This window comes from Lynx rufus, unplaced genomic scaffold (assembly GCF_022079265.1).
Source record: "Lynx rufus isolate CCGP_SWC_20201006 ecotype Redwood Valley unplaced genomic scaffold, mLynRuf1.p SCAF_4, whole genome shotgun sequence".
In the NCBI taxonomy this organism is placed as follows: Eukaryota; Metazoa; Chordata; class Mammalia; order Carnivora; family Felidae; genus Lynx; species Lynx rufus.
Genome location: NW_025814856.1, coordinates 101159076 through 101183114, shown reverse-complemented (window position 1 = coordinate 101183114; position 24039 = coordinate 101159076). Strand labels below are relative to the sequence as shown.

General features: G+C 36.9%; 3 pseudogenes; 1 reads left to right on the top strand and 2 right to left on the bottom strand.

The window, feature by feature from the left end:
- Positions 1-713: 713 nt before the first annotated feature.
- Positions 714-2058, bottom strand: LOC124523420 (thymidylate synthase-like; annotated as a pseudogene).
- A 191-nt stretch (positions 2059-2249) lies between these two features.
- Positions 2250-2984, bottom strand: LOC124523419 (60S ribosomal protein L7-like; annotated as a pseudogene).
- A 13498-nt stretch (positions 2985-16482) lies between these two features.
- LOC124523418 (anaphase-promoting complex subunit 16-like) lies at positions 16483-16854 on the top strand (annotated as a pseudogene).
- Positions 16855-24039: the final 7185 nt, after the last annotated feature.

The window sequence follows — 24039 nt, the reverse complement described above, 5'->3', positions numbered from 1 at the left end:
GTTTCATATAGTACATGTAACAATATTCCAGCACAGAATGGGGTTAGGCAAGACTTGCTGAAGATCCATAGAAGGGAAATCCATAAAAGAAACAAACAAAAAGAAACTATTATCTTTTCCATATTAGACCAAGTTTTTACCAGTTCTTCAGGGAAGAGTAATTAAAATTTAATACTAATAACTAACCCGTGTGCATCATTTACTTTTTCTTTTTTTTTGCAGAACACTCCTTTATTATAGCAATGTATAAAGCAAATATACCATTAAAGGTTTACAACCACAACTGTACATTATTATGACTGTTGGTGTTGTTACTCAGCTTGCTCGCATTTAGGGGAATAGCTTATACGTAATTCTTGAAATTCACTGAACTTCTTCATAAAAATGTGGGATTGAAATGCATGAACACATTTCTAAGCAGATCTAAATTTTCACTCTCCTGAGCAGCTCTAAATTTTCGCTCTATTCCCAGCCTCAGCATTTTCACACATCCTTTGCGAGTTCACCAAACTCAAGGCCTTTTGTTACTAAGAGAACCAGCAAGGCTACGTTTGCAGTGGCAACATCCTTACAAGATAATGAATAAAAATTGGTGTTTACCAATAGATTTTTGACCTCGTTCCTTCTTCCTTTAGGGCAACCAAACTTTCACTGGGCATTCAGTCCAACCACTAAAGACTGAGTATCCTTCAAATCCCTCCTTTAAAAGCACTTCAAACAGGCATTTCCATTTTAATAGTCCAGTGAGGATTGTACCCTTCAATCTGAAAGTCCTCAGCCTTGAAGTCATCAATTGTCTCAACTTTTGGAGGGATTTTGAGCTTGGGTAAAGGCAGTGGTTCTTGCTGTAGCTGCATTATCAGGTAAATATGTGCATCTCCCAAAGTATATACGAAGTCACCTGGCTTCGGGGCAGTACTATCATGTATGTAGGTGGGCAGGGTGGAGCTGGCGGTGTGGAAGGGCACACCCAGGTCCAGGTCTCCTGACCTTCAGTACAGCTGTCAGGACAGCTCACCGTTCACCGTGTAGGACTGGCAAAGGGCATGGCATGGAAGTAGGGCCATAAGACGAGGATCTTTTGGATTCCATCCACACAGGAAAGATGATGGTTTTGGTTGTGTCAGTCACCTTTTGCAGACCTTTTGGTCTACTCCTTGACCTGAATAATCTGAATCCTTATCTTTGTATTCTGCCCCCAAATGCCTCTCTACTGATAGCCATAAACTGGGCCTAAATCCCCTTCTCTGTTGGAGAATCCCAGGCTGTCCAAGAAATCTCAGGGTGCACCGGCATCCCGGATATTCACTCCCTTGGAAGACAGTTCCCTAGCGTTTGTAGGTCTCTTGGTAAAACCACAGCAACTCCTCCAAAACACCCTTTCAGAATACACGTTTTGTTGTCAGCAGAGGAAATTGATCTCTCACTCCGGCTATAGTGCGCCTGCGTGCAGAGCACCCACAGCATGCTGGCGCGGTGTGGTCATCCTTCCAGAACCTGCAGCGCAGGCAGGATGTGCTGCTCCCTATTGGGTGGCGGCCATGACTGGGAGCCCCCTGCTGCGGGGCTGTAGGAGCAGGTGGCGGGCGGGCAAGGTGGTGTGGGCCCTTCTGTGTGCCTCTTTTCCCTCGTCTACTCACTTCTGAGAAGCTTGCTTCCTTGGACAATTACTACATTAACGCACATATGGAGCCTTGAGAATGGTATATGGTGCAAGAAAGCGAGCAGTTTGACATGATACAGCTCAGGCTTTGAATTCTGGATTGGTCACATAACCACCAATGTCAGTATTTTCAAGGATGAACACAACAGTATCTGTCATCCTACATGTATTTCTGGAATCTTGCCATTCTCACATAAAGAGGTATAGTCAAATTCTCCTCTAGCTGAAAATGTGTGGATTCGTGACTACCTTATAACCAAGAATGTGACAGAAGTGACACTGTGTGACTCAGAAGCTAGGTCAGAAAAGGTGATGTGACTCCCCTTGCTTGCAAGAACACTTGTGCCAAAATCTAAATCATTGTGTAAGCAATCCAAGTATCCTGAGGCTGCCATGCTTTGAGGAAGCCCAAACTAGTTTACATGGAAAAGCTCTAACTCCCTCCCTCTCTCTCTCTCCCTCCCTCTCTCTCTCTCTCTCTCTCTCTCTCTCTCGATAGGTAGATAGGTATCTTTTTTTTTGTTTCAATTTGAAAGTAGTCATTTATTAAACTGATTAGATTATAGAAATAATCATAGTAGATACCTTAGATCATCCTTCTAATAAAGCTCTTGATCTGGTCTTCTCTGTTGTCGGCATCTCCACCTGCTACAAAACAGGTGGACTTTTTCTTCATCCCCACTTGTGGAGAAGATAATCTGAAGGCCCATAAGAAGTTGTTTGCTTCTTTGAGATGTTTTCCATCAATATAGATCTCGTGATTCAGATCCTCCATGTAGATAATGCCATATTTACCAGGAGATTGAACAATCAGTGTTTTATCTGTCAGGGTAATTCACCTCTCGTTGATTTTGTCATAACCATGTTTGCAAATCATTTCATTCACCAACTTCAAGGTTGGGTATCCCCTTGCTATATATGGTTTCACAATCTTTAGCATGTTAACTGAAGCCTTGTTGAGCTTAACAAAGGTGCCATGGAAGATCTGGCTAAGACGAAGAAGCTGCAACACCTGTAATCTTTGGGCTTACACCATTGATACCTCTGATGCTGATGACAAATGCCATTTTGGGTTCTGCAGAAGTTGCCAGCTTTTCTTGCCATCTTAGCCATTTGAATCTCAGTTCTATACATTTGCCTATTTTCCTTGTGGTGATGCTTGGCTTTTTCACAGAGAAGCTGCCACCTTGCCTTTTGAAACATCTTTGGCAAATTTCTTTCTCAAATGCTAGATCTTCAACATTTTGAAATTCCTTCACTTTTTCTTAAGGGTTTCTGGCACAACAGGAACCTTCTTTTTCTTCTCTTTTGTACCCTCCATAGTTCCAGCTGGAAAACAGCTCTAGATAGATATCTTGATATCAGTACATCTCAAGAGAGAGAGAGGGAGACCAGCTTTTAGTTTCAATATAGCTGATATCTGACTGTGGCCTCATGAGAGAGCCTAAGACAGAGTGGCCCAGCTGAACTTTTCTTAAATATAAAGTCCACATATTCTGTTAACCTAATAATATGAGTGTTTTATGCCACTAAGTTATGAAGTGAATTGTTACAATGCAGTAGTAATTTAGGATTGACATCTTGTGATCTTCAGCAAATCATTTGATTTATAGGAGGCTTGGCTTTCTTACCTGTAAGATAGTGGCAAAGATAACAGCTAAGGAGGGTAAGTATTAAAGTAGCCCACCTGATAAACTACTCCTAGTAGCAAGACCCATCCTCATGTGTGGGTCCACTACTTCCTAGCCCCTCCTCACTGTCCTATTTCACTGTAAGGAAGCAATCACTCCTTTCTACTATTGACCTAATGACAAGATCTCAAAACTTCTAGACATTTTGAAACCACTAGACAAAATACAGTATGGTTTATATGAAGTTAAACAGGCTTCTTCTCACTGGTTCACAGGAGATAGGGCATGGAAGAGTCTTATGGACATGAAAATATATTATTTAGGAGAAATCATACATTGAAGCACTGTGAACCACTAAGCATAAATTAGTTCACCAGATTCGTCACCAAAAAGAGTTACCAGGACCTAATAGCAATACAGCAGTTTTGGTTGGAGATGTAGAGAGTTGGGGGTAGGAATAAGATATATACCAGCAGAGGAATACAGCCACATTGAAGGCTGAATTGAAAGTGTTTTATTTCCCTCTCCTGACTTGCCCAGTGCATCCCTCCAATTTCATAGATCCTACTACATTCACTGAAATTTCTTGTTGACTACCAATTTGCATAGCCCCTCAGAATGTCCTCAATGTAGACCTTACTGTGTGTATAATTGTGTGTGTGTGTGTGTGTGTGTGTGTGTGTGTGTGCGCACGCATGTGCACGTGTGTATGCATTTGGGAGAAAAAATTTGATTCTATCTTTCTAGGTTCTTTGGTCTGATAATCAAATTAACATAAAACAGATTAATAAGATAAAACAAATGTAATTAGGGGGCGCCTGGGTGGCGCAGTCGGTTGGGCGTCCGACTTCGGCCAGGTCACGATCTCGCGGTCCGTGAGTTCGAGCCCCGCGTCGGGCTCTGGGCTGATGGCTCGGAGCCTGGAGCCTGTTTCCGATTCTGTGTCTCCCTCTCTCTCTGCCCCTCTCCCGTTCATGCTCTGTCTCTCTCTGTCCCAAAAATGAATAAACGTTGAAAAAAAAAATTAAAAAAAAAAAAAACAAATGTAATTACATATTTATTGACGGTCCATAAGAATATGAGACCCAAGGACAAGCCAGACAATTGAGACTTATGTGGCATCTTGAGCTAAGGAATGGGATATGGGCCTGGGGTTTAAAGGGGAGGAGGATGATTCACAGGATGATAAGAGCAGATGTTTGGTAATTAGATATTTGTCCTGCCATACAGATAGGTCATTCAGATAAAAATGTAATCTCTTAGTAATAGCTCTTTTTCTGGGCCAGGCCCTTCTCTACATTTTTTCAGGTAGTTTACAAAAGAGATGAAAGTTACTTCTGAGTCTGCTGAATCTTGATTGCTCAAAATTGTCCATATGCCAAAGTGGCACATTTTGGGGCTACTTGTCCTTGAGCCTCTTTAGGAAGGATAAGGAAAGTGGTGTGGCAGTAAATCTTTAACATTCAGTTCTTTAGAAAGAAAAAGCCCTGATTTTTAGCATTTTTCTGATTTCCATGGGGGTAAATACTTTCATCATGGCCAATTTCAAGCTACCAATTTGCCGTTACTGAGCACAGAGCTGGGAGAGCCTGAGTAAGCAGCACTCCATTATGCTCCCATCATACACATTATAGTAGGCATAAATAATTTCAAAAACATAGTTAACAATAAAATGTAAGAATTACATAATAGTAAAATGTAAAATGTAATGTTTTGACAATTTCGTACCTTTATTTTAATATAATTTATTTATAATTTTATATAATTTAATTTTTAACAATGGTCGGGCAGAATTCCTCTCAATTTAGTAATTGGCTCTCACCAGCCAATAGGAGACATATCTAGCATATCGCTGGAGATTAGTTAATAATTCTACATCAGCAATTACAGCAAACCTCAGAGAAAGCTTTCCAGCAGTTATGCCACTGAAGGTGAGCAGAATTTGCCACTCCAAAATATGCCCCTTTGGCACAAAGCTTATTTTAGGATGATTATTTTTGCAAAAAACAACAGAAGTTACCCTTTTGTAAGAAACATTTACACTTACAAGGAAAATCTCCATTTGTAAGGGTGTCTCCTTCTCTGTACCAGGAAAAGAAGAATGACTCAATTTCTAGAAACTATTATCAATGGAGAAAGCAACTGACTTAAATCTGCTTAACTATTTACACTTGTTAACTGTGCTTTGCCTGATAATCTCATATAACTGACTCCCTACCACCGCCCCCCCTCCCTGCCCCCAACATCTTTTGTCTTTGGCTAGAGATATTTAAGGTGGTAGCTTGGGCCATATTAGAGTTACTCAGTTTTCCTGGGTCTTCCCCGTGTATATAGGAGGTATACATGTTATTAAACTTTAGTTTGTTTTTCTCCTGTTAATCTGTCTTTTATTACAGAGGGGTCTCAGCCAAGAACCTAGAAGGTAGGTTCTTGCATATACCATGGTATGGTTGCAGTGAGATACTAATCTCCTACATGGTATGGTAGGGTCTGAGTCACCTCTGACTTCAAGCAGCCTCATTCATTTAGCCACGTGCTGTGCAAATGGGCCAGGACAGGACATGAAAAAGTCCGAGAAGCCCTGCTTCAGAATACCTATTAACTCCTTTCAAGCCATTTCTCTCTTGAGCCAGTGCTCAACTATATATTGACTAAAGTTTAATTTTTTCTATGTTTTTTTATGTGTGTAATAACCTAAAAGTGCTATCAGATAAATAACCAGGAAATATTAATCACATGTCCTGTGCTATAGACTCTGGGAACATTATAAGGAAGAATACAATAAAATCCCAGTCCTGAAGGACTCTATAATCTAGTCACAGAGATAAGACTAACACTTCAAACAATCACAAAGGCAATAAAAGATAGTAGATGTGTGTAATAAAAGGTGAAATGATATGGCACAAACCATAACTGTCATTGAATTTCAGACAAGGTGTTGAGAAAACAAAAGGAAACCCAACTGATTTTACCCTCTCAATTTACAAATACAGGACTTACTATGATTATTAACCAGTTATGTGGGAGTGAGGCAGGGTCCAGCTCTCCTAAATTCCATGCCATCCATTTAATCCACTTAACAACTGAGCAGCTATCATGCCCAGGGTACTGTTCTCAGGTGAATTTTCCATTAGGAGATACAGTGCCCAAGACTCACAAAGAAATTTTAATTTCTTTTCTGTCAGAAGGATAAAAACACTAAAATTTAGGTCCAAGAAAAGTTTTAATATATGATATTAATATATTTGTCTTTATACCAGTATAATCATAAAACACAATTTTTAATATTTTTATTTGCCAGCCGAAATATATCTCTTTGGCATGTGGATTATTTTAGGCTGATTATTTTTAAGAAGCAGAAGGCTCAAGAAATTTTTCTTTTTTTCCTTCCCACTAATTGCCTAAAAGAATTTAGATAGAGGGCTTGTTCCAGGAAGGGAGCCATCACCATAGGTAACGATTATGTGATATGAACTAGGTATGGTAGACAGGGAGGAGCTTAGCAAGATCTGTTGGATTGAAGTCCTCTCTATGTCCCATTGTTTTTGCAAGGCCCATCAGATATTTGTTTACCAAAAATTTACACTTTTTCATCTTTTGTGAATTGCTTTCCTTCCTTTTGAAGACCTCTACCCTCTTCTGCTTAGCTTAGGATGACATATATAACTTTTTTTGCCTGATTATCTTTGGAATCTCTCATGTTTATGTGGATTCCTTACACGTACATCATTAAATCTGATTGTCTCATGTTAATCTGTCTCATGCCAATTTAATTCTTTTTGTTTCAAAATTTTATTTTTTTATTCAAGTATAATTAATATACATTGTAATGTTAGTTTCAGGTGATATTATAATGATTCCACAATTCTATACATTTCTCATTGCTCATCAAGATAGGTGTAGTCTTAATTCCCTTTATCTTTTTTACCGATGCTCCCATACACCTTCCCTCTGGCAACCATCAGTTTGTTTCCTGTTTTTAAGACTCTTTGTTTCTTTGTCTCTTTTTTCTTTGTTCATTTGCTTTGTTTCTTAAATTCCACATACGAGTGAAAGCATATGGTGTTTGTCTTTGTCTGACTGACTTATTTCACTTAGCATTATGCCCTCTAGGATCATACATGTTGTTGCAAATGGCAAGATTTCATTCTTTTTTAGAGCAGAGTAATATTCCATTTTGTGTGTGTGTGTGTGTGTGTGTGTGTGTGTGTGTGTGTGTGCATGCACACATACATACCACATCTTCTTTATCCATTCTTTTATCAGTGAACATTTGGGTTGCTTCTATATCTTGCAAGGTTATGGTATTTAATACTGCAGTAAACATAGGGGTGCATATATATTTTTGGATTACTGTTTTCATTTTCTTTAGGTAAATACCCAGTAATGGAATTACTATATCATATGGTATTTCCACGTTTACTTTTTGAGGAACATCAATGTGGTTTTCCACTGTGGCTGCACCAATTTGCATTGCTACCAACAGGGCACAAGGGTTTCTTTTTCTCCACATCCTCTCCAACACTTGTTATGTTTTGTCTTTTTGATACTAGCCATTCTGACAGGTATAAGGTGATATTTCATATGGTTTTAATTTGCATTTCTCTGATGATTAGTGATGTTAAGCATATTTTCATGTTTCTGTTGACCACTTGTCTGTCTTACTTGTAAAAATGTCTATGTTGTCTGCCTATTTTTAATTCTTTGGGGGGTTTTATTTGGTGCTGAATTGTATAAGTTCTTTATATATTTTGAATAGTAACTCCTTATCACTTATATAATTTGCAAATATCTTCTCCCAATCAGTAGGTTGCCTCTTTGTTTTCTTTATGGTTTCCTTTGCTGTGCAAAAGCTTTTTATTTTGGTGTAATCAATAGTTTAATTTTGCTTTTATTTTCCTTTCCTGGGAAGACATATCTAGAAAAATGTTTGTATATCTGATGTGAAAGAAATGACTAGCTATGTTTTCTTCTTGGAATTTTATGTTTACAGGTCTCACATTTAAATCTTTGATCCGTTTGAGTTTATTTTTGTGTATGGTGTAAGAAAGTGGTCCATTTTCATTCTTTTGCATGTAGCTGTCCGGTTTTGCCATCACCATTTGTTAAAGAGACTGTCTTTTCCCCATTGTATATTATTGCATCTTTGTCATGGATTAATTGACCATGTAACTGTGAGTTTGTGGAATCTCCTGTTCCCTTGATCTGTGTGTCTATTTTTATGTCATTACCATACAGTTTTGATTACTATGGCTTTGTAGTATATCTTAAAATCTGGGATTGTGAGAGAGAGACAGAGAGAAAGGGAGAGAGAGAATCCAAATCAGGCTCCGTGCTGTGAACACAGAGCCTGATGCAGGCTTGATCTGGCGAACAGTGAGATCATGACCTGAACTGAAATCAATAGTGGGATGTTCAACCATTAAGCTAACCAGGCACCCCTCAACTTTGTTCTTTTTAAAGACTACTTTGGCTATTTGGGGTCCTTAATGGTTCTATACAAATTTTAGAATTATTTGTTCTAATTTTATGAAATATGTTGTTTAATAGGGATTGTTTTGTTGTTATGAAATATGTTGTTTAATATGGGATTGCATTGAATTTACAGATTGCTTTGGATAGTGTGGACTATTTAAACCCTGTCGGTTCTTCCAGTCCATGAGCATGGAATATCTTTCCATTTGTTTGTGTGCCTTCAATTTCTTTCATCAGTGTTTTATCATTTTTAGAGTATAGGTCTTTTACTTTAAATTTTTAATATTTTTTATGGAGAAAAAAGCCCAGGAAGGCAAAAGCACCTCTGACCCATGAAGGTCATAATGAGGTTCTATTTTAGGCACTAGGGAAAGGTAAAAGGGTGAGTAAGACAGATAATGCTCTGCTTTCATGGAACTTTCATTCTCTTAGGGGGAGAAACCATTAGGAAGTCCATAAACAAATCAAGAAGCAAAATGATTGCAGACAGTGATAAAGGAAAGGCTGTAAGAAAATAAAACATGATTTTTTTTTACAGAGAGACAGGGTGGGAATGTTTCTAAAATAGGCCTTTTGGAGGAAGTTGAGCTCTGAATGATGAGAAAAAGCCAGTCCAATAAAAAGATCCAAAGGAAGAGCTTTCCAGACTAAGGGAAGAGCGTGGGCAAAGGTGCTGAGGAATTAGCTTGGTGGAGTGGAGGAGCCAAAAGCTCAGGGGATTAGTGGGTTTGAGCATAGAGGGAAAAGAGAGGAGGTGAACAGAAGAGGTGGAAGTGGTAGGAGGGGCTGTAGCATGGAGACTTGAGGCCATTGAAGGGCATTACATTTAGTGAAGAACACAGTGGGAAACCACTGTAGGTGTTTAAACAGAGGAAGGATAGAATCGCAATACATATATCACAATAAGATCAGTCCAGGTTTAGTGTGGAGAATTGCCTGGAAATGGAGGAGACCAGTTTGGAAGCCTGAACATTAAGGCAAGCAAGTGATGACATTCCTTAAGTCAGTGTGGTAGCGCTGGGGATGGAAAGGACAGGATAGATCCGGGATGTGTTTTGGATGTAGAGTAGCAGGAATGGATGTTGGAGCAGCGGGAAAAAGCATCAAGGGTGGGGAAGAATGGGAGAGAAGCCCCATAGTATTAGACTATGAAAATACACCAAAGTTAATGGGATAAAACGTATGCAAACCCCAATTGTAGTTACTTGTAATATTTTGGTATTTGAAAGCTATTAAAAAGGGAGTAAGTTCTTTCAGTTTATATTGCTTATGAATCAGAAGATGCATTGTTTTATAATAACTTTAATTGTCCTGAAATACATTTCATTGAACATATATTGTGGGTAAATGAGCCACAAAGGAAGGCCCGATTTTTAATTCGAAGAGTACTCAAAAACAAATGAAAACAATATATCAATAGAAACAAAAGACAATTTTAATGAGTGTTTTATGGAACACTGAAATAATTCCTCTGTATTATAACTTGAATCCATTATGTAAAAATTAAGCACAATAGGATGGATAAAAAATGTTTAAATTAATAGAAGCTTATACATGTGTGATGGAAGCATGAGAATCATCTGGGGGAGGCCATAGTGAACCTCAGAAATTATTTAGTCTTTCAAAGTCTGTCTTCTAAAATGTAATAATGCTCAACTCATAGCATGAGATTAAATTAATGTACTTTGTAGTCTGCTATATCAGTGGGTGTGTTACTTTTCAGAGACGTGGTTTCTGAACTTAAAAAAAGTTAACAAACTAGATAAAAAGCCAATTTTAATCCAGTTAGTCTCTTAAACAAATTATTGGGATAAAGCAGATTGCAGGATAAAAATTTTGACCAACTATGAAAGCAAACAGCTTTATTTTTCCAGCTTTATTGAGGAATAATTGACAAATAAAATTGTCATGTATATTTAAAGTATACAGTGTGATGATTTTATATATATATATATATATATATATATATATATATATATATATATATATAATTTGTAAAATGATTACCATAATAAGGTTAATTAATGTATCCATCACCTCATATAGTTACCTTTTGTGTATGTGTGGTGAGAATGCTTAAGATTTACTCTTAGCAAATTTCAATTATACAACACAATTGTCATTAACTATAGTTACCAAGCTGTACATTAGATCCCCGGAACTTAGTCATATCGTAACTAAAGACTTGTACCCTTTGACCAGCATATTTCCCCCACACCCCAACCCCTGGTAATTACCATTCTATTCTCTGTTTCTGTGAGCTTGACTTTTTTTTTTTTTTTTCAACGTTTATTTATTTTTTGGGACAGAGAGAGACAGAGCATGAATGGGGGAGGGGCAGAGAGAGAGAGAGACACAGAATCGGAAACAGGCTCCAGGCTCTGAGCCATCAGCCCAGAGCCCGACGCGGGGCTCGAACTCACGGACGCAAGATCGTGACCTGGCTGAAGTCGGACGCTTAACCGACTGCGCCACCCAGGCGCCCCGCTTGACTTTTTTTAACTTTTAGATTCCACATATAAGTGAGATCATATTATATGTATCTTTCCCTGGCCGACTTACTTCACTTAGCATAATGTCCTTCAGTTTCATCCACATTGTTGCAAATGTCAGGATTTCCTTCTTCTTGCCAGCTGAAAAATATTCTGTGTGTGTGTATGTGCGCACATGCACACAAATATTGCATCTTCTTTATCCATTCATCTAGAGAAGTACAACTAGGTTGTTTTTGTATCTTGGCTATTGAGAATGATGCTGGAATGGACATGGGAGTACAGATATCTCTTCAAGATAATGAGTGCATTTCTTTTAGGTATATAACCCTTAAGTGGGATTTATGGGTCATATGGTAGCTCTATTTTTTAATTTCTTGAGGAAGGAAACTCCATAGTGTTTTCCATAATGGCTGCACCAGTTTATATTCCCACTGACAGTACACAGGTTTTCTTTCCTCCATATTCTTGTCAGCATTTATCTCTTATGTTGATGACAGTCATCCTAACAGATATGACTCATACCTTGTTGTGGTTTTAATTTGCATTTCCCTGATGATTAGTGATGTTGAGCACCTTTCATATACCCCCTGTTGGTCATTTAAGCAAACAACTTTAAGGAATGTTAAGACTAATAGTGTTGGGTTTTACAGAAAAATTAAAGTTATATATATATCTTTATTACCTTTAATATCTAGAAATATGCAATGGTATACTGTGAGAATTTAGAGAAATTATAGAAGTCAGACAGTCTAATGGTTCCCAGACCTTGGGATTTATAGAACAGTTAATTTTCTGGAAAAAAAAAAAAAAAGAAAAAAAAAGAAATAGAAATGAGAGACTGACACAGGACTGGCAACTTTTGATTTATTCATATTATAAGATAAAAACATCAAATAACCACTATCATCTACTACTATGAAATTGAGTTCTTAAAATAAGACATTTTTATGCCAAACTTTTATTAAAAAATAATTACTCAAAAATACAAAGTGCTGTCTATATATATATATATATATTTTTTTTTTTACAAATAACCAATTATAAAATGTTGGTCCATATTTCTTATTTTTGGCAGACTGTTGAATGTTTGTCATGATCCAGTTGGCAATTGTTGATGCCTATGCCCTTTGGCAATTGAAAATTCATCCAGTACTCCAATTTTTAAAACGACAGGAAGCTCATCACCAACAAATCACTTGGTGACTCATCAAGTTTAAAACCAGGTAAGTTTGCTTAATACAGTAAAATTTACCATTGATATTTCTTATACAGACTGTTTTTTAATGCCTCTTGAAAGCATGGATTCCATTGATATACCTATTATTCACATATAACTATTATTATACCAAACACACATTGTTCTGTTTATTCACATGATTTTGGTAGGATCTTGGAGATGATATTTTATTGTGTATATAGCTGTGTTAGAGTTACACTTTAAAAATCTGTGGATTTTTCCATAGTTCAGGTTAGTCTCCCTCTTGAGAATATTTTATATTCAATTATTCTTTTGACAAGTATCAATCCATATTATTTCATGTCTCCTGGGCTGCCCAAGGCTGATGTAAGTAGTCACTAGTGTAGGAGGAGATTTGAGTGTCAAGGAGAGGATACCCAGAGGGCTCAGAGTCAGGGAAAGTAATGAGGGGATAGCCTGGTACCACAAAATAAAATGAGAGGTGGCATTTTATCCAAATACAAGATAAAAAAGAATTGTGCTGACTTTGACAATAGTATTAGTAGTTAACTCTCATAAATCTTCTCTTCTCTAAGATAAGAATCAGATACTAATGAAGTCATGAGAAGAGAGGCTTCTGGGAATGACTTTGAAGGGGGCCATTTAATTCTTTGCTGTAGTAAGTTCGTAACTGAAACAAGGATTCTGAGCTCTATTTTCTCTCTTTCCTCTCACTTGTGATGCTTCAACTCCTTAGTCCACTTCAGCCAAAGAAAATGTATTAGTCTCCTGATATAAATTTGAGAGCTGAGAAGAGAGTTTTCGGAAACCATGATTGCTCTAAAGAATGTAGATGAAACCTTGTAAAATGATAGGCAATTAAAGTAAGAAGTATACCAAAATGTCAAAATTTATTATCTCTGGGCAAAGGGATTATAAGCACTTTTTATTACTTTCCCTTTTCTGTAGTTTTCAAATGTTCTATTGTACATATGTATCACTTTTACAAGCCCAAGAAACGTGTTGCATATGTAGAAAAACAAAACAAAAAACAAAACCCTGCCAGTATGGACAACCGATTGAATCGATTATAGAGATATTGTCAGTGAAAGCAGAATAATTTGCCACAAAACCTGCATATTTTAAGCACTAATGAAATAATATCTTAAACTAGAATAGAGAGGTGCTTGATGGATTGCATAAATAAACTGTTTGCTTTATCAAAGGAAACCTGTAATTACATTTAATATGCTTAATCCCTGAACTGTGCCTTCTTAGCAATGTTAAGTCGTAAAAAAGAGGCAATGTGGATCATGGTTAGGTTTGCTCTGTAAAATTGCAGGAGGTATTCCAAGGAGAATGATGTAGAAGAAGTTATAACACAATTGCCTTTCCAGGGACTTACTTGGAAAGTAGATCTCTAGGATGAGTAGACACATATCAGAGATGTGAGGAGCCATTGTGTTTGAGGTGACTGGCATGGGTAGTGACCCCCCAGCAGTGGAGAGCACCTATCATAAACTCCTTCAGCCTGTGTCCTAGTTCCCTGAGGCACTTGCCTGCACCTGGGTAAATGTGGAGTATGTTTTAGCCAACTCCTATGTAACCAGATTGCTGCTTCCTCTATAGTGGACAGAATATCCTAGATATCCTAGTCATTTGAAAATCCATGTAGAGACATTTGAACCCAATCTTTAAAAGAGACTTAGCTATATGGAATATCACAGAGCTGATTTCACTGGAGCTCTTTGGCCTATATTTCTTTATTTCTCTCTTTTTTAGTTTTTTAAAATTATTTTTATCTTTGAAAGAGAGAGAGAAAAACAGTCCGAGCAGGGGAGGGGCAGAGAGAGAGGGAGACACAGAATCGGAAGTAGCCCCCAGGCTCTGAGCTGTCAGCACAGAGCCTGCCACAGGGCTTGAACTCACAACCCATGAGATCATGACCTGAGCCGAAGTTGGACGCTTGACCTCCTGAGCCACCCAAGCGACCCTGGCCTATATTTCTTTAAAGTACTATTTTAGATTTTAGAGGGAAAATGTCTTTGCCATTCACTGTGTAAGAAGATCCAATACCATATTTATATATATGTATCTGAGCCAGTATTAAGTAGAGTGGAATTTGAGTGACTGATGTAATTATAAAATTTTTGAATAAAACTAGCACCAAAATTCTTTAATGTCCTCCATCCTTTTATCCTAAAACAAAATTGATAATTGGGGACATGTAGTGTCACAACTGAGAAATTGTGTTTCTTTTGAATACTTCTTTTTTGGAAGGACCATTAAGGTGCTTAGAGTAAATACTTCTACTTATCTGTGTGTAAGTCTGTGAAAAGATGACTGGTTGACTCTTGTTTAGATAAAAGCACCACAAAACCTCAATGATCTCAAGCTTTATTTATTTATTTATTTATTTATTTATTTATTTATTTATTTTTAAGTGTTTATTTATTTTGAGAGAGAGAGAGCAAGCAGGGGAGGGGCAGAGAAAGAGGGAGAGAGAATCCCAAGTAGGCTTCCATACTGTCAGTGCAGAATGCAACATGGGGCTCAGTCCCACAAACCATGAGATCATGACCTGAGCCAAAGTCAAGAATTGGAGCCTTAACTGGCTGAGCCATTCAGGCACGGCAGTGATTGCCCCCCCGCCCCCCCCCGTGATCTCAAATTTGAAGGCCAAGAAAAAGTAATTACGCATGTCAGAAACATAAATGGCAATTCTTCACAGGAAAGATTTAGGTAAAAGTTGAACCCATAGGACCTCCCTCCAGATGGCAAATTGCACAGCCTCACTTCCACATGCTAAGGAAATGACTTCATCTTTAAGTATTGCCTGCTCCCCTGTCATTCTAAGGTCTGTGCTAGATGGGAATTTTAAAGTTTGGGGTTGTTATGTCATCAGCTCAGGAGATGCAGAACTGAGAAAGATGTTAGGAAACCTCCAATCCAACTCCCTTGTTTTAATGTTTTTGAGAGAATGAAGAACAGGACAGAGGAAAACTCGAGACATTCCCCTAGGTCACACAGAAAGGCAAGTTGCTAATTACATGACAGTTGCTCATATGGTTTAATTGTTTTTATGACAACCCTTAAATCCTGTTTCTCCCTCCTTCTTCACTGCATTTCCTTTTTCTTTGGAGACTGTCATGATCAGGGTAAAATACTGAGGTAATCACAGACCCATTGTGATTGCCATCCAGGGTCCAGCATTCATATATTATTTACTGCTGAGTTCTAGCCTGTAAAACACCTGTTCTCCTAATTTTTCTCTGGAATGAACACAAGTATGCATATGAGTATGCATATACCTGACCTACTCCTGGCTGTGGGCTCATATTTCCAATGCACTGTAACTGCACTGCTTTCCCTTCCCAAGAAAGAACAATTGACTATAATAGTGACATTCTTTATAGGGAAAATCTTAAGTATTCTAAAAAATTTTTATTCATTAAATCATTCACATATTTTCATAGTTTAAGCTATTTCTAGCCACATCTCCAAACTGATTGTGACTATGGTCACTAATATTCCCAATGAGAAATGTTGCTTTGTGAAGTCACTTTGTTTGATTTAATCCTTTGCACGCTCTTATGTGGTAGTTACTGATTTTATCTCCATTTTATACATGAGAAACCTGAAGCTCAGAGAAGTTAAGTAACTTGCCCAAAGTCCCACTGGCCAGTGGAGGAAAAGTCAGCATCTTAACCCTGATGTCACTGACTCAAAAGCACATAACCTTTCTCCTATGCTATGGTGCTTTCTTTAAGAATTGAGTCTCCACTTAAAAACTGAGAACAAACTGAGGGTAGATGGGGGGGTGGGAGGTAGGGGATGGGGGGTGATGGGTATTGAGGAGGGCACCTTTTGGGATGAGCACTGGGTTTTGTATGGAAACCAATTTCACAATAAATTTGATATTAAAAAAAAAATAAAAACAAAACAAAACAAAAGAATTGAGTGTCCAGTCCTCCTCTTAAACACTGCCTGCGCTGCAGCTCTGGCTGCCCCTGGGGGGCAGGGCTGTAGGGGAAAGTGCCACATCCTTTGAGTGAAGTGAGAATTCTGCTAGAGAGGAAATGGCTGCCTCTTCATCATCCTCCTCAGCTGCTGGGGTCGTTGGAAGTTCTGTCACTGGATCTGGTGTCAGTGTCTCAGACCCTGCCCCACCACGGAAAGCCCTTTTCACCTACCCCAAGGGAGCTGGAGAGATGTTGGAAGATGGCTCTGAGAGATTCCTCTGCAAAATCTGTTTTCAGTTACCAAGTGACATCTGTGCTTAAACAGGTGAAAGATGATCAGCAAGTTGCTCGGATGAAAAAATTAGCTGGTTTGGTAGAAGAGCTGGAGGCAGATGAGTGGTGGTTTAAACCCATCGAGCAGCTGCTGGTGTTCACATCCTCTTCAGATTGACCTTGCCCGGATGGCCACCTCTGGTGCACAGCCAGTGCCCCGGGAGGGACTTTTCTTGCAGCTTACACAGCCACCCAGAGATGCACAGCTCCACTGTGGAATTGCTTGATACACATCCATGCTTGGTTTCTCTGTATCTATCTGCAAGCAACAAATACTTAAATGTGTGATCATGCAGGGAAAAGTTTTGTTTATTCAGAAAAAGTATTGAGAATCAGATTAATACAACCAGCATCAGGTTTAAAAGATATTTATAAAACTTTACAAGCCAGGTAAGACATATGCCAGAATTGGCCAACTGAATGACGTCACTCCTGTCATTCATGCAGTGCCTGGAGTCCTCACTAGTCAAATCCAAGATCAGGATCTGGAATTATAAAACACAGCATTTCTGACCTAAAACAGTTCTTTGCAGATGAATGTGATTTAAGCTCAGGACCTGTCCAAATGAGGAATTTTAAAATGTTCATTTTTTTCCTTCTATTTTTAGACATCTAATTCTATAGATTCCAATTTTTTCTAACCTCTTCTAGATACATGCTAAATGCTGGCAAAAATACTTACTTTTTGAATGTTGAAGCACTTGTAAAAATAAATCTGTGAGCAAAATCCTTTTAAACAAAGAAATCCTGAGTTCATTTTATTGGTGGGCTCAAGCAATTCTGTAGCAAATAAATCCTTTGAAAGAGTTAAAAAAAATTGAGTCTCAAATACATCCTTCTTTCATAAATACCCAGTGTTAGGTGGGTGATTCCATGCTTAGTTGGAGTAAGAACACCTAGAGAAATGTAGCTTCTGTCCTGTCCTCTCTACTATATTTCATCCCTCTTCTTTGAATGATTTTTCATTACCTTTTCAATTTAAAATGTATATAAAAGCAAATGCATGTGTTCTTCTCTCTTTCTTTCATAAACAGTAGTGTAATACACTACTATGTATTTTTCCCCATTTTGCTTTTTTACTTAGCCATACTTTCTGGAAATGACTACAAGGACATGCACAGACATACTCTCTATTCCTTTTACAGCTCCATAGCACTCTACTCAATGCATGTACTGTACTTCATTTAGCCAGCTCCATTGGATTGATAGTTGGGTTCCTTTTGGTCTTATTTTGTTGTAAACACTATTTCAAAGAATAGATAGCCTTATGTATTATTGTATTGTTTTTGTATACATCTTTTTTTGTCATGCATCGTTAGGATAGATTCATAGAAGTAGTTGGTATTGCTAAGAAGGTAAATGCACATATAATTTTGCTACATGTTGTTAAATTCTACTCTGTAATAGTTGTATTAATTTACCACCCCAATCAGCAATTCAAGAGCATCTTTCCTTCACAGTGTTGCTACCAATAATGTTCATCAAATTTGAATTTTTATCAAACTGATAAGTGGGGAAAGATGTGACAGTGCAGTTTTAATTTGTGTTTTTCTTATTATGAATAAATTTGGGTATTTTTCCATATGGTTAAAAGCTATTTATTTGTGTCTTTTTGGGGGGCAATATTTGTTCATTTCCATTGTTTGTCTTTTTTTTCAGTTTTTAAGGGCTCTTTATTTTTACGAATATCGATTTTTTTTCTGTGATAGATATTACAAATATTTTTCTCAGTTTGTCATTTGTCTTTTGGCATTTTGATTTTGCTACCATAAAACTATTTGCCATAAAATTTCCATTATAATCAATTTCCACTTATCAAGAAATAGTACAGAGTAACCAATCTGAGAAATAATTGTGATTAAAAGCATTATTAATATACTGTGAATTTTGGAAATGTATAGTTACTATGAATCAATGAAGATAGCCACAAATAAGAAGCCAGGTCTTTGCAAGAAAAAAAAAAAACCTAACAATATGTAAGGGTACAAGAAATATATGAACAAATAGGGGAAATATAGTATTTTTGGATAAAAATATTCCATAGTAAAGGTGTCATTTTACCTACCAGATATATAGGAACTATCAAATCCAAAGATTTAAAAATGAAAAAAAGTAAACAGGGACTCAAAAAACTTGTAGAACAGTACCAAATTACTAACATATGTGCAATTGGAATCTTATAATCAGAAGAGAGTAAGATTGAGCCAGAAAAAAAAAATCAAAATTCAGAATATCATGCCTGAAAACTTTCTAAATTTTATGAAAAAAAATCCCTCAAAACCCTGATTTACAGATCCAAGGAACTCACCAAACACCAAACAGAATATATACATATGTAATTATAATAGCTATATTTGAAAGAAAACCATACCTGTGCACATGATAGCCAAATTGCTAAAAACTGAAGATAAAGAAAAAAAGCATATACAAAAAAGACATTATTTAAAGGAAAACAGGATAAGAAGGGCATCCTTAAAATGTTGAAAGAAAAATAAATTATTCACCTAGAATCCTATGTTAAGTAATAATAAGCTTTAAAATCAAGGATAAAATAAAAACATTTTCAGATAAATGAAAACAGAGAAAATTCCTTGATGGCAGATATCCTTAAAATAGACAATGGGCAATGAATAAAGTTTACAAATCCAAACATTAGTTACTTGAATAGATTAATAAAATGGATAAACCCCCTAACAAAAGTAGTCAGTAATAAAGAGAATACAAATTACCAAAATAAAAAATGTAAGCGGGATTATCACTACAGATAATACAGGTCTTAAAAGGGGAGTATGATAATCACATTTCTGACAATTAATACAACAACTTTGATAAAATAGATAAATTCCTTGAAAAACAAAATTTACCAAAATGAACTCAAGAAGAAATACAAAATATGAATAACTTCTTATCCATTAAGGAAATTAAAATTTTAATTAAAAAACTTCCCACAAAGAAGATTACAAGCTTATATGATTTTACTGATAATGTTAACAAACATTCAAGAAAAAATAAATATCAATATTACATAAATTTTTACAAAAAATTGAGGAGGAGGGAACATTTCTCAATTACTTTTATGAGGCCAGACTAACACTGACAACAAAACTCACAAAGACAATACCAAAAAAAATGATGTTACAGACCAATAACACTCACAGAACAAATTCTCAACAATATTAGTAAATAAAATCCAACAATATATAAATGAGGGTAATACCACACGATTAAGTCAGGTTTATCCCAGATATTCAAGATTGCTTCATTGTTCAAAACTCAGTGTAACTCACTACATTAAGAAAGTAAAGGAGGGGCAACTGGGTGGCTTAGTTGGTTAAGTGCCCGACTCTTGATCTGAACTCAGCCTTGATATCAGGGACATTAGTTCAGGCCCTGCATTGGACCCCATGCCAGGTGTGGAGCCTACTTAAAAAAAAAGAAAAGAAGGCCACCTGGGTGGCTCAGTCAGTTAAGCGTCTGACTTCGGCCCAGGTCATGATCTCACAGTTCGTGGGTTTGAGCCCCACATCAGGCTCCGTGCTGACAGCTCAGGGCCTAGAGCCTACTTCTGATTCTATGTCTCCCTCTCTCTTTGCCCCGTCCCCACTCATGCTGTCTCTCTCTCTCTCTCTCTCTCTCAAAAATGAATAAATGTTAAAAAAAAATTAAAAGAAAAGAAAGGAAAAACATGTTATGATCTTAGCAGATTCAAAAAAAGCATTTGACAAAATTTAAAACCAGTGTGTAGTAAAAATTCTCAGTAATAGGAATAAAAGAAAACTGCCTCATGTTGATAAAAGGCATTTGTGAAAATCCTGCAAAAAAATTCATACTTAATGGTGATGCTCTAAATTATTTCTCCCTAAGATCAGGAACATTGAGAGGATGCCCTCTTTGCCCTCTCTCACTGTTTTCATTCAATATTTTACTAGCTATTCTAGCCACCGCAGTAGGCAAGATAAATAAATAAAAGACATACAAATTGGAAGGGAAGAAATAAAACTGTATTTATTTACAGACAGCATAAATGGCTAAATAGAAAATCCCGAGGGCACTAAAAAACTGTTAGAACAATAACTGAATTTGCAATAATAATAAATGGATTTTAGAATATACAATATACAAAATTTCAGTATAGAACATTTCTATATTTCCAACATTATATTTCTATATACTTGCAACAAAAAATGGAAAATAAAAATTTTAAACACTAAAATTTATTATAATATAAAAATAACCATAGAATACCTAGACATACATTTAACAAATTATGTAAAGGACCTGTACATTGAAAACTACAGGTGTTGCTAAAAGAAACTAAAGATTATCTAAATCATTGGGAAGATATACTATATTCATGGATTGAAAGAATCATTTATTTTTTAAAAAATTTTTTTTTCAACGTTTATTTATTTTTGGGACAGAGAGAGACAGAGCATGAACGGGGGAGGGGCAGAGAGAGAGGGAGACACAGAATCGGAAACAGGCTCCAGGCTCTGAGCCATCAGCCCGGAGCCTGACGCGGGGCTCGAACTCCCGGACCGCGAGATCCTGACCTGGCTGAAGTCGGACGCTTAACCGACTGTGCCACCCAGGCGCCCCAGGAATCATTTATGTTAAAATATATATTCTTCCCAAGTTTATCTTGAAACACAAAGCAATCCCAGTAAAAATTTCAGCAGAATTTTGTTTAGTTTTAGAAATTGACAAGTTAATTCTAAAAATTACATAGAAATGCAAATGATTGAGAATAGCCAGTGTAATTTTAAAAGAAAGTTGGAGGAATTGTATTAACTATTTTAAGATTTACTATGAAGCTATGATTATCAGAGTATAGAATTATGTGTCTTTTAATGGACATATAAGTCAATGAAACAGAATAGAAGTACAAAAATAGAGCTGCATGCACACACACACACACACACACACACACACACACACGTACACACACACACTGATTTCTGACAAAGACTCAGAAGTAAAAGAATTCTAACAAGAATGGATTTCACATACATTTGGGCAAACATGCCATTTTATGAACTTATAGAATAGGCAAGTCTAGTCTTGATAAAAATCAGATCACCTCTTTTCAGGAGTAAGTAATAGTTGTAAGAGATTGACTACAAAAGGATATGAGGATCATTGTTTGGGGGAAGTAAATGTTCTTGAAAAAATGAGTTTTTTAATGTTTATTTATTTTTAAGAGACAGAGAGTGTGTGTGTGAGCAGGGAAGGGGCAGAGATAGAGGGAGACACAGAATCTGAAGCAGGCTCCAAGCTCTGAGCTGTCAGCACAGAATCCAACACAGGGCTCGAACCCAGGAACCAGGAGATCATGACCTGAGCCAAAGTCCGATGCTTAACCTACTGAGCCACCCTGGCATCCCTGGGGGAAGTAAATGTTCTGTAGTTTGATTGGTATGGTGTTTACAAGTTCGTATACAGTTGTCAAATGTCAGCAGCCCGTGCCCTTAAATTTTGACATTATTTTTATTGTATGTGTATATACCTCAATAAATTTTATTTTAAAAACATCTTTCATATAACTGTTACCTCTCAGTAATGAATGTGTATTGTAATCTTGTTTAGAATGGTAAAAAATATTGGAAATAAATTAATCCAACAACGGAGAAAGAGTTAACTTATAGCCACAAATGACTGGAGATGGGAATAATTAAAATTACTATAACTGAGCAAAAATATTTACTCAGTTTGTAACTACTATTGTGAACCATAACAACCAGTAGACATATACTGTGTGCTTGTTATTCTACATTTGCTTCCTTCATTCTCATTTTCTATCTTTCAATTCTCTACTTGTTGCCCTGCATGGCTGAGGCATAGGGCCAGCATTGCCCAGATTCCCTTGTTAGCTAGATAAAGTTGTTCAGTTTAGCCAGTGAAAGCCATCAACAGAACATTGGGATGAAAAAGGAAGACAAGATATAAGTATTTCTTTACCATTTCTTCCTTGCTTTGTTTCAGGGTTCTGGCAGTGGCTTTGGCGCCCAAGACCATAGCTTTGTCTGTTGGGCAACCTCTCTTCTATGACTCCAGCTCTTATTGGGCTCCAATAACATTACCTAGTCCTTTATTTCCAAGTTTTGGATGGTAATAGCTTCCTGCTCTGCTATCTCCGGGTACTTTAACATCCTTTATTGTTTTTATTGACTGCCCACACCTCTGTAAATAGTCTCCTTATTAAGGTCTGTTGAATTGCTCCATCTTAATAAAATTCTGTTTCCCACCAAGACAGATCTACCCTGGTCTTTCTGCAATATTTCTAATTGCATATAACAGTTTGTTTTACCTTACTAATGTCAAAGCAACCAAAATAAAATTAGGTAACACATCTGAAAGCAGACTTTTCAGTTGCTACCATTTGACCATTTTCCATCAAGCAATTTGTATAGACTAGCTTTAGACATTTTACTTTACTCTTTGTGAGGATATCTTTAAAATGATAACTGTACATCAAATATTAAATGGAATTTAACCTAATCATCCAAGTATATTTCATACAGCTTTGACCTGTTTTAATTGTGTCATTGACTTTTCTATGATTTCTTTCTCTTCTTTTACCAGGTGTAATAGAGAAGTCAGATTTCTGGTCCAAGAATCTCTGTAGGTTTATGTACTTAGCATTTAGCACTTTCATAAAATTCAGGCTGGGTAGCTTGACAAGTACAGCAGTATTTTTATTTATGAGGCATAAATATGCTACCTCTAGCTTAGTCAGATTTCCTGAAGCCTTTCTTAAATGATTTTCTGCTGCTAAAACCTCTTGTGCTCAGTACACAATTGATTTAGATATTGTTAAACCATTAAATTGCCAGCTTTCTCTTCTGCTTTCTTTGCTGAATAACACAGCTATGTGTTTGTTGTTCTCTTTTAGCTCTGAGCTAAAATTCAGAAGAAAGCAGTGCTAAGAATTGTGATTAGTGATTCCAGGTGAAATGGCTGCTAATGTCAAACATTTCTTCCTTGACTAGGAAAGATGAGAAGTCAATCTTTTTTAATATGATCATCCTAATGGTGCTACTCTGGGTAATGAAAGATTTTAGTTTATTTGGAATCAGACCATATACTAAGATTAGCAGGAACCAGATATTTTTCCAGGACAGAACCTTAGAGTAATCTTGGTCCAGAAACATTATTACCTGCACAGATGCTGACAACACAGTCAAAGCTGCTTTTCATTTATGAAAATCAGAATCAATTTAGTACTAAATCAGGAGCCCATGAAGGCGTTACTTCAAGCGGCGATTTCTTTGATTAGCTATAACTTCAGTTTTGTGACTGTGGG